The sequence below is a fragment of the Arvicanthis niloticus genome, chromosome 1 (genome assembly GCF_011762505.2).
Source record: "Arvicanthis niloticus isolate mArvNil1 chromosome 1, mArvNil1.pat.X, whole genome shotgun sequence".
NCBI classification, from domain to species: Eukaryota; Metazoa; Chordata; class Mammalia; order Rodentia; family Muridae; genus Arvicanthis; species Arvicanthis niloticus.
This window is the reverse complement of record NC_047658.1, coordinates 109196763-109206301: the sequence shown is the minus strand read 5'-3', so window position 1 is coordinate 109206301 and position 9539 is coordinate 109196763.

Here is a 9539-nt window from a genome sequence, read left to right as displayed (position 1 = left end):
TTTTGCCATATAATTCCAAGCTTGGGGGATTATTCTATTTTTAATAGCTGAAGAAAGAAGTCAGGATTTGTTTTACAAACAGTGAATGAATCCCAAAATTAGTGACACTTTCCTTAATTTTCTCAGTTCTAACACATTCATAGGTCACCATTTGAATTCCTAATGACTCTGTTGTTGATCATTGTCTGGAGGTCTTTGTTGTACACTAACAGGATAAACTAAAGCTTGTTTTCTGACAACCTCTGGTTGGCTTTCTCTAATTTTATCTTCTGTCTCTACCTGAGTATTTTCTATAATCAAAATTTTAAGTTCCTCCCTTAAGGTCTGTGCCATGCTCAATATCTCTATTTTTGTTGCTTCTCCTGTTCCGTAAGTTCCTGTATCTGCTGTTCAAGGTTCTGCTTCCACATTTTAATTTTTCTTTATATTGTAGTTCTGATATTCTGATGTATTTTATTTTGATTGATTGACTAATTTTAAAAAGTTCTCCTCCAAGCCTTGCTTCCAATTCTCATTATCTTCTCTCTGCTGCTCATTCTGACCAGTGAGCTGCTGCATCCTGTGTTCTAGCATCTTTTCCAGCTCCTGCCTCCCACCTTCATTTTCTCCTCTCTTATCACGACCTACAAATTCCTGTGCCTTTAGTTCTAGTGTTTCCTCTAGGCCATGTTATCAAGTCTTAAATTTCTCTTTCTGTTGCTCATGCTGCTCTATAAATTCCTGTTTCTTCTCTTATAGGCTCTGCTTCCATAATTTTAATTTACCTTTTTGTTGTAATTCTGATATTGTAGCATCTGCCTTATTTTGATTTGCTACCTTTCATAAATTATCCTCTGGACTCAGCTTCCAAATTTTTCGTTATCTCATTGCTGTTCAGTCTCATCTACAAGTTTCCGTATCTTTTGTTCTAGCATATTTTCTAGTTCCTGTCTCCCACCTTCATTTTCTTTTCTCTGTCACTTATCTTGACCTATAAATTCCTGTGCCTTGAGTTACAGCATTTCCTCTAATATCTTTTCTAAGGATCATTTTTTTTTAAATCTAGAGCCCTGTCTTTTGAGGAGACATGATAAATCAAGATAGTAAACTTTGTAATGATAACTGGCAACATGTCAATTTACTTTAAATCCATCCCTGTCAAACCATTCAAAATATTATCCCATAAAACCCAAAATTGTGTTTCTCAGCTTTAAGTATCTTAAAATTAAATATATGCATGTATATATACATATACCTATAGCTAGTATCATTGTATAATTCTTATTACCTGATCCAGATCTTCTTGCACCTCTGTCTCCCTCTGCTGTTCAACTTGGGACACTGCCGTTTGCTTCTGGGCTGTCCTGCCTTTGAGTCATAGCAGCTGATCTCAGGTGGTAAAACAGGTCTGGCCATCCTGAGTCTGTTTAGGCCTGGTAGGGAAGCAGAACTCAAGCACAAGAAGGCTCTCTGGAGCAGAGATGCCCAGCTCAATTGGCTGTGCTTGCAAGAAAGCTCCCTCACAGGTATTGCACCCCAGGGTCCCTGGTTCCTCCCTAGGCTCAGGGAACCCAAACCATGTTAGACATCCATGCTGCCCAAGTCCCACCTAGGGCTGGAGTTGGTTGCCATGGACTGCCTGGGTCTTGGGAGGGAGCCTTTCAGCAGTTCTCTGTAGACCCTTCAGACCCACTCAGCATTCAATCCACACACTGCTGTAGCCCTAGATCAAAGCCCCAGCCACTCACACTGTGTGTAGGGACTTTTATCTCAGGTTAGTTGGAGCCTAAGCCTGACATAGGGAGCACCAATTTGTTGCAGTAACCATCAGAGGCCTGCCACACCAGGACCATCCAGGTTCAACACCCCCCACCCCATAGCTACTACAACAAGAACATCCAGGGACCAAAACCATCCAGATGGCTAAAAGTCCTTAAAATAGCACAATCAACAGGAGTTGGGGCAATATTTAACCTCCAAAGCACAGATACCCCACTATAGCAAGGCCTTGATATCCTAATATAACTGAAAACACAAGAAAAATTACTTTAAATTCAATCTTATAAAGATGATAGAGACCTTTAAAGAGAAGAGAAATAAATTCATTGAAGACATAAAGGAAAACACAAACAGGTGAAGGAAATAAATAAAACTGTGAAAGACCTGAAAGTGGAAATAGAAGCAATAAAGGAAACACAAACTGAGCGAATCCTGGAGATGGAAAACCTGGGAAGAGAACAGGAACAGCAGATGCAGCATCACCAACAGAATACAGGAGACGGAAGAGAGAATCTCAGGCATAGAAGATACAATATGTGTTGATACATCATTCAAAGAAAATGTTAAAGCTAATAAATTCCTGACCAAAAATAAAATCCAGGAAATCTGGGATACTATGAAAAGGCCTAAGAATAATAGGAATAGAAGAGGGTGAAGAGTCCCAGCTCTAAGGCCAAGAAAATATTCTCAACAAAATCATAGAAGAAAATTTTCCCAACCTAAAGAAAGAGATGCCTATAAACACATAGGAAGCTTATAAAACACCAATGAGACTGAGCCAGAAAAGAAAATCCTCCTTGCACATAATAATCAAAACACAAGCACTATAGAACAAAGAACAAATATTAAAAGCAGTAAGGGGAAAAGGCCAGGTAGCATGCAAAGGTAGACCTATCAAAATTATACCCCTCTTTTCAACAGAGACTCTAAAAGCTAGAAGGGCCTGGACAGATATTCTGCAACTTCTGAAAACCCACAGATGCCAACCTAGACTATACTCAGAAAAACTCTTAATTACCATAGAGCAAGAAAACAAGATATTTCAAAGACCCAGAAATAAATCCACACACCTATGGACATTTCATTTTTGATAAAGAAACCAAAAGTACAGAATACCCATGATACAACCCATAGACAGTAAGAAGTTTAACAAGAAGGAAGGCCCGAGTGAGGATGCTTCAATCCCACTTAGAAGGGGAAACAAAATAATCATGGGAGGCAGAGGGAGAGAGGAAGGGAGGAAGGGACCTGGGAAAGAGAGGGGAGTGAGAGGGGAAATGGGAGCAGGATCAGGTATAGAGTAAGACAGGATAAAAGTTCAGAGGGCCAGGAAAATGAATAAAAATATGCAGCTGTGAGGGATGGAGTTTGGGAGAACCTATAGAGTGTCCCAGCGTCATGGGGTGTGAGAGCTTCCCAGGCCTCAAAGAGGATGACCTTAGCTGAAGTGCCCAACAGTGGGGAGATAGTCTCCTGAAGACACCACCTCCAGCATATAGACAGGGCCCTCAATGGAGGGATGGGGTCACCAACCTACCTTCCAATTTTTTGATGCAGAATTGTTCCTGTCTAAAAGAAATGCAGAGACAAAAATGGAGCAGGAATTGAAGGAATGGCCTTCCAGGGACCAACACAACTTTGGCTCCATTCTATTGGTGGACACTCAATCCTGACATTATTACTGATGACACGTTGTGCTTGTAGACAGGAGTCTAGCATAACTGTCTTCTGAGAGGCTCTACCGGTAGCTGACTGAGACAGATGCAGATACTTACAACCATTGAACTGAGGTCCAGGACCCCTATGGAACAGTTAGGGGACAGATTGAAGGAGCTGCTGGAGATGTTGACACCATAGGAAGACCAACACTGTCAACTAACCCAGACTGCTGGGAGCTTCCATTGCTGGGTGACTAAGCCACCAACCAATGCACACATGTAGCACAGAACTGCCTTGTCTGGCCTCAGTAGGAGAGGATGTACTTAATCCTATAGAAACTCGATGCCCCCAGGAAGGGTGGGGTGGTGAGGTGTGGTGGGTAGGTGGGTGGGTTCAGGAGCACCCTTTCAGAGGCAAAGGGGAGGGGGAGTGGGGTAAAGAAGTCTTGGAGAGGGGACTAGGAAGGGGGGGACAACATTTAGAATGTAAATAAAACAATTTTAAAAAAGAAAAAAATAAAACATCTTCAACAAATGGTGCTAGACTAACTGAATGTCTACATGTAGAAGAATAAAAATTGACCACGCTTATCACCCTGCACAAACTCAAGTCCAGGTGAGTTAAGGACCTCAACATAAAACTGGATACACTAAATTTCAAAGAAGAGAAAGTGGGAAATACCCACGCATTTGTACAGGAGACAAGTTCCTGAACAGAACACCAATGGCTCAGGCTCTATGATCAACAGTTGATAGATGAGAGCTCATGAAAGCTTTTGTAAGGCAAAGGACACTGTCGATAGGACAAACCGGCAGCCCACGGATTGGGAAATGATCTTACAGCTGGCAGAGGGCCAATATCCAAATTTTACAAAGAACTCAAGAAGTTAGACACCAACAACCCAAATAACTCAACTAAAAAATGGGGTACAGAACTAAACAGAGAAATCTCAACAGAGGAATCTTGAATGGCCAAGAAGAACTTAAATGTTCAAAGTCCTTAGCCATCAGGGAAACGCAAATCAAACAACTAGGAGGTTCCATCTTCTGCCCATCTGAATGGCTAATATCAAAAACTCAAGACATAACATGCTGGCAAGGATGTGGAGCAAGGGGACACTCCATCATTGCTGGTGGGAGTGTATACTCGTGCAGCCACTTTGGACATCGATTTGAAGTTTTCTCAGAAAACTGGGAGTATTTCTACCTCAAGACCCAGCTATACTACTCCTGAGAATATACCCAAAAGATACTCCAACATCTCACAAAGCCTCTTGCTCAACTATATCCATAGAAGCTTTATTCATAATACCCAGAAACTGGAACCAACCTAGATGTCCCTCAACTGAAGAATAGATAAAGAAAAAGTGGTACATCTACACAATGGAATACTATTCAGCTATTAAAAACCAAGACATTGGGGTTGGAGAGATGGCTTAGTAGTTAAGAGCACTGATTGCTCTTCAGCAGTCCTGAGTTCAAGTCCCAGCAACCACATAGTGGCTCACAACCATCTGTAATGGGATCCGATGCCCTCTTCTGGTGTGTCTGAAGACAACAGTGTACTTGTCAGGGGCAACCTTGCTTATACACTGAAGGATTAAAATCAGCCATAGGCCTAAGTCAGCCTGCTAACACAAAGTCTTGGTCTCTGTGGAAAAACACTGAAGAGATGGTAGGGGCATCTCCTGGAGGAGACAGAGACCTTAGATAAGGGAGGTACCCAAGAATATATGGGGGCGGTCTTAATTGTAACTCATTACATTGAGAATATAGAACCTGAAGAGTTCAATATAGGAAGTTGTCAGGAGCAGACAGGTCTCTAATCAAAATGAACATTAATACAGAAATGTTTGTCACATCAATTCTGTGGATTTCTGATGTTTTGAAAACCAACTATCCATGTAAGGTAATCTGGACTGTTGTCTGTTAACTCCACTCAGCTATTTCTAAATAAAACATAGAAAACACCCTAACAATGAACTCCAAGCCATGAATTTGCTATAGTCCCTTAACTCACAGACCTGTCTGCTCCTGACAACTTCCTATATTGAATTCTGAGAAGAAATTGAGCATCTTTGGAGTTACTCCAGTTGTGGTGAGACAGCCACTAGACAAGAATTGCCTCTTTCCTTCTACAGACAAATTACTGTCCAGAAAAGGACACACTTGCAGAATAGTCGACTGATTATATCTGCCTAGACAGAGTAATCAGCCCTTAATAATTCTGCAGAATTATAAGGTCTGTCAGACGATCCTGGGCCAGAAGGCGGAAGAACAGATTCTCCAGATGTTTTGTAGTAGAGGAAGTGTCCAGGTGTTCAGAGGTCTCTATAAATTGGCTAAGTTTTAGAAGCTATGCTTTGTGCTTCCCACAATTATAGTTAACTCAGTCATTCTGGATTTCTGACGGGGTTGAAAACTTATAGCTATTTACCTTGAGAGAAAAGATTTGAGTGGATGGTTGTCAGCTGACATTCATCCTAAAGCCAAGGAAAAAGCCAGGTTCAGAACTAAGTGTTTTAGTTGGGATAGATGACAGAGGTTCTGGTTAGTCAACAAAATGATGGACTGGGTATTAGGACTATCTTGTACCTCACTGGTACAAATTGGCATAATTATGCTCTAATTGTATTTTGAAAGAAAAGTTTCATTTTAACAGGAAGGGTGATATGTAGGAGGAGCTAAGGTGGGAGGGGTACTGAGAGGAAGAGAAGAAGTAAGAAGAGGAGGAGAAGAAGGAGAGGAGAAACTAGGTGATGAGAGAGAGAAAGAGGGGGGCGACAGGGAGGCAGATGTTCATGTATCTCCACCAGTCAAAGATAGTTGATATATCTAGGTTGGGTAGTGGGTTACACCTCTGATTGAGCAATACCAAACTTATAAAGCCTTTGATTAACATTTTTTAAAAAAATGTATAAGTGCAAAAAGGAAAAGGGGGAATGGGATAAGGTTTTCTAAGGGGGGTGGATAGGGAAAGAGGATGGCATCTGAAGTGTAAATAAAATATCCAATAAAAAAATAGAAAAAAAAATTTTAAAAAAAAGAACCTGAAGAGGCACCTCCAGTGTACCTTTGTCTCCCTCTGCTGTTGGATTCAGGACACTGCAGTCCTCTTGGATTCTTTTCTTTTCAGGGAGGGGCTGGCTGTAGAAAGACCCGTAGCTTCCGTGCTTCTGAGCTGACCCCTCTGTCTTTGTTTGGATTGTAGCAGGCAGCGTGTTGCGCTGACCTCAGGCAGCCTGGTAAGAGACACCAACCTACCCACAAAACATTCAATCCAAACTTTATCGTGTTTCACTCTCTCCCGTGCCTACATTACTTGTAAACAGGGAGCAGACACTGGGGGAAAGACCAACCAATAACCGGCCCAACTTGAGAATTGTTGCCCATCTTACCGCTTAGAACCCAACTAACCTGAGATAAAAGTCCACTGCTCCTCCCCACACCCCTGCAGCAGTGTGTGAATTAAAAGCTGTCTGGGTCTGAGGGATCGACAGAGAGCTGCAGAGAAGCTCCTTCCCCAAGACCCAGGCAGACACCTACAGCCAGGGGCAGCACCCCAGCGCAGAGCTGGACTTGGGGAACGCCAGTGTTGATTCCCAGGGAGGAAAGGGGGACCCTGGAGCACAACTAATTTCGAGGTAGTTTTCTGGCAGACACAGTGAGCTGATAGTGGCATCCTTTCCGAGGGACCCTTTCCGAGAGTCTAGACTACACAGGACACCTGACAGCCAGACCCCGCTCTCCTGACTGCTTGTGCTGCGGGCTGCTTGAGACTAGTGTACAGGCTGCCAGCTGCAACCCAAACAAAGGCAGAGAGCTAGCTCAGAAGCACAGAAGCTGCGGGTCTTTCTACAGTCAGCCCCTCCCTGCAAATAAAGAATCCTAAAGGACTGCAGTGTCCTGAATCAGACAGCAGAGGGAGACAAAGGTACAAAGGGCTCAGGATCAGGTAATAAGAATTATAAATTAATAATAAAGATATATATTCATATATATGATATTTAAAGATGAAACACAATAAATACCACATTTTGGGATTTATGGGTGATACTTTGAATGGTTCGACAGGCACGAATTTAAAGGAGATAGACACCTTGTCATTTAGCATTAGTGCTCTATTTATTCTCTTGGTTTACTATGTCTTCTCAAAAGACAGGGCCCTAAATAAAACATTACGTGCCTTAGAAAAGGGATTAGAGCAAACACTAGAGAAGACAATAGATGAGATGAGCAACAGAGAGAGAAACTTAAGTCATGGCAACATGGCCTAGAGGAAACACTAGAACTAAAGGGTCAGGATTTTACAGGTCAAGATAAGCAGCAGAAAGAGAAGAGAGGCTGGAGACAGGAGCTGGAAAAGATGTGAGAAAAAAGATACAGAGTTTCACAGATCAGACTGAACAATAAGGAGATAGAGATAACATTTGGAAGCAAAGTCTAGAGGATAATTTACTAAAGCTAGCAAATCAGAATAAGGCGGATGCTGCGATATCAGAATTACAACATAAAGAGAATTTTAAAATGTGGAGGCAGAACCTTGAACATAGAATGCAGAAACTCAAGGATCAGGAGGAGCCACAAAAGGAGAGATATGAAGCATGGACACAGACCTTAAGGGAGGAATTTAAATCTTCAATTAAGGAAAATACTCAGAAGATAAAATTAGAGAAAGCCAACCAAAGGTTATTAGAAAACAAACTTTAGTTTATCCTGTTAGTATACAACAAAGACCTCCAGACAATGATGGTCCGCAGGGTTATCAGGAATTCAAATGGCAACCTGTGGATGTGTTAGATCTGAGGAAATTTAAGGAAAGTGTCACTAATTTTGGGATGCAATTGCCATTTGTAAAACAACTCCTGACTTCTTGGGCTATCAAAAATAGAATAATCCAAGCCTGGAAGGATATGGCAAAGCAATATACTAGAACCTGCATCACATTTACAGTGGTTCTCACGGTGGAGAGAAGAGGCGAAGGAGATAACACAACACAATAGCTGGTAGATGCAGCAAATAGTAAGTCCACAGAAGGGAACGTTAGGGAGATTGAACAAAAAAAAATGCTTTAGGGAAGATTTTAAAAAGTCTTGCCAAGGACAATTTCTAGGGATCTTTGAACATGGTCTATTCATGGGATTTATGAGATTTCTTTGCCTGGTATGACAAACAGAGCCTGGAAATAGACTTGTACATAAGTAGATAGAGATATGAAATAATAATTTAGGCCTTGATCTCATGAAGATCAGGGCAGAAGACAGCAGAAGTGCTGCCTCGTCTGTTAATATTTGTTCAGATTGCTTTATTTGCTTTGAGTTGTTTTATTTATCTAAATGAATGTGGTTCTGAGTCTGGTAGTTATAGTAAAATTCCTCTGGGAGAGAGGTCAAGTAAAACATTTAATGATTTCCGGTTACTGGACCAAGGACTTGTTTTGCTTTGTTTTGTTTTGTTGGAAGAAAGTCTCTCTACATTTGTGTTGACAGGGAAGGAGAATAGGCTTTGGATCCCTTACAGAGTGATATGGATCAGATATGACAGGGGGAGACACCCTGAAGAACTAGAAATTTTTCAAGGGAATCAAACAGGACAGGTAAAGATTCTTCGTGCTGTCCTTCACATGGCATGAATGAAGACTTGTTACAATTGGTTATTAATAAAATTAATTCATAAAAAAGAGAGCTGTCTTTCACCTGCTCAAACAAGAAGAATTTCATCCTTAATTGATCGATGCACCCTGCATAATCCATATGAATATTTTAATATTCTAAATTAAATATTTAAATTTGTTAAATAAATAAATGTTTAAATTTATTAAATTTATTCTAAATTCTAATATTTTAAAATTTTGGTTGTGAGATTCATATATTATAGAACGTACTGCTTTGGCAAGATTCATCCTCAGAGATGCTGAACTGACCTGCTTGGCCCCCTGTTTCCAGTTGCTGCCCGAAACAGCTTCAAGGATTGCCACAGATTCCAGGCCATCTTGTCTCATCCAACTTTTCAGACAGATCTAGTCAGAACTTCAGTCAAGTTCTGAACCTTCCAAATATGCAGAGACTGGATGACAGATGCTAAAGCTAGCTTTTTTAAGTCTCTAGTTTCCTCCCTGTCCAA